Raw genomic sequence first — 2,500 nt, 5'->3', positions numbered from 1 at the left:
CACGTAATATAAGAGCGGCTCTTCCGAATCATTTTAGCGCCGCCGCGGGGGCAAGGCTGACATGTGGAGACTGAAGAAGATTTTGTTTGGATTTTTGAGGACGCCGTGAGTCAGCACGTAAAACGAGAAGCGTTTTGAGTTGAAGGCACTCGAAGCATTCAAAGTGTCGCCGCCCACAATCCCGACCAATGACGAGACAAGCTTGACGGCGGCGCCGAATCGCGGCGAAAAGACCAACGGGAAACAACTTCTCAACAGCTGTTTGAAGTGTTTCGCGCTTCACTTTGAGTGTTGGGCCTGTGAATTGTTTGACTTGTGAATTAGTTCGAATTTGGAAATGACCAACTCTTGGATTATTTGCACGCACACACACACACACACACACACACACACACACACACACACACACACACACTCCAATGTTATGCAACTCACACACACACACGCACAATCACACAGCTGTGCCTGATTCCAGCAGTTAGGTGTGTGTGTGTGTGTGTGTGTGTGTGCGTGTGTCTTTTTAGTCATTTGATTGCAAAACTTGATCCTAATCCCTTTTTTTGCTGCCTTTCTAATGTAGGGAAAAGAGTGGCAGTGACACATTCAACTCCCAAATATTATCGAAATATTGAGTTCCACGAGTAAAATAAACACAGAACCTAAAATTACCAAAACAAAAGGTAAACCTCTTCTTTCGCCAGAAAAAAAAAGTTTCCAGAATTTTCTGTTCTTCCATGATCGGTAGTTAGAACATGGCGAGGTTTCACCAAAAACACCCACTTGGGAACAAAAAGCAGAGTAAAATGAGCTTGATGTAAAAAGAAACAGTGACTTTGACGCACCTTTTTTTTTCCACAAACTGGAACAACAAAAAGCACAACTGACTTTTGATGGCCACTTTGGTCATGTGTGACGGACGGACGGACGGCCGTTCCCCTGCCGCGCTGTCTCTCCATCTGTGTGTGAAACTCGACACTGGTTGCTGTGGAATCTCTGAGGGGTCTCCCGAGGGGGGTGGGGGGACACACACGTAATATAAGAGCGGCTCTTCCGAATCATTTTAGCGCCGCCGCGGGGGCAAGGCTGACATGTGGAGACTGAAGAAGATTTTGTTTGGATTTTTGAGGACGCCGTGAGTCAGCACGTAAAACGAGAAGCGTTTTGAGTTGAAGGCACTCGAAGCATTCAAAGTGTCGCCGCCCACAATCCCGACCAATGACGAGACAAGCTTGACGGCGGCGCCGAATCGCGGCGAAAAGACCAACGGGAAACAACTTCTCAACAGCTGTTTGAAGTGTTTCGCGCTTCACTTTGAGTGTTGGGCCTGTGAATTGTTTGACTTGTGAATTAGTTCGAATTTGGAAATGACCAACTCTTGGATTATTTGACTTTTAAATGATTTGACTTTTGAGGCGTTTGACTTCTGGAACATCCGTTTTGAGTTGTATGACTTTTGAACTATTTGACTTTTGAGCCGTTTGACTTTTGGATCACCTTAGTTTTGAGTTGTGTGACTTTTGAACTACTTGACTTTTGAGGTGTCTAACTTCGATTTAGTTTTGACTTTGGCATGATTGGACTTTTGAGATGTTTGACTCTGGAGGTGTTTGATTTTTGAAACATTTCGCTTTTGAAGGGCCCTAACTTTTGGCTTGTTTGACTTTTGAATTCTTTGACTTTGGAGGCATTTTGTTCATGGCGCATTTGACTTTGGGTTGTTTGAAAACTGCTAACTCCGTCCACTGCCCATCGCGACGTGGACCTTTCTTTGCAGCATTTTGAGAAGTTTACCACCCTGCTTCATAAGGCCAAAAAGTGCTGCGTGCAAAGAGCCCACTTCCCAATGTCATTCCAACTTCAAGTCTCACATTCCCCATTTGAACAACAGACAAATTGCAATTGTGAGTTCTGACACTAACTTAGACGCAAGTCTCATCCACACGCTTTTCGATTTCCCGATCGTGCCAGCGCTCGGCGAACTCATTAGCACGCTCGCTTATCTCGTTAGGCTGCCATTGATCCACCAGCGGAGGGGCGGGGCCGGGTGGACCGTATGTCAACCAGTGTGATCGATGTCAACGATGCAGGAGCACTCTGACGTTACGTAAACTCGCGAGTGCAGACTCAAAGTCACTCCAAGGTCGGGCTCCCTGTTGTGTCGCGACGTTAGCAAAGTTAGCTGCTGGTCAGCTAACCTGAAGAAGCTGACGGGGGAAGGTAAGGGGCAGCGTTTGGATTACGGGCCCTGCTGTTTTTCCTCAACTTCTGTCAGGCGTGATGGAGCTTTTCCACTTTTGTGAGAGAGATTGAGTCTTTTTTTTTCCGTTTGGCGGGAAGCAGGATCAAAAATGCTACGCTCCTATCATCCTTTGTCTTCAACTGCCTCGTGATTGGAAGGGCCAACGCTGATGATTGCCCAAACTGACTCCCGCTCAACTGATTTTTCACTCACTCACACGAGGCCCAACCGCTACACACACACACACACACACACACACAC

The 2,500-nt window shown here is 46.7% G+C and overlaps 1 protein-coding gene across 1 annotated transcript in view; it reads right to left on the bottom strand.

Moving 5' to 3' along the window:
• The window catches only part of hivep2a (HIVEP zinc finger 2a), a 51,644-nt gene that overhangs the window by 37,125 nt on the left and 12,019 nt on the right, over nt 1-2,500 (bottom strand). The gene's annotated exons all lie outside the window — the stretch shown is intronic.

The sequence above is a fragment of the Hippocampus comes genome, unplaced genomic scaffold, assembly GCF_001891065.2.
Source record: "Hippocampus comes isolate QL1 unplaced genomic scaffold, H_comes_QL1_v1.1 scaffold100, whole genome shotgun sequence".
Lineage (NCBI taxonomy): Eukaryota > Metazoa > Chordata > Actinopteri > Syngnathiformes > Syngnathidae > Hippocampus > Hippocampus comes.
This window is presented reverse-complemented; position numbering and strand designations above follow the sequence as displayed.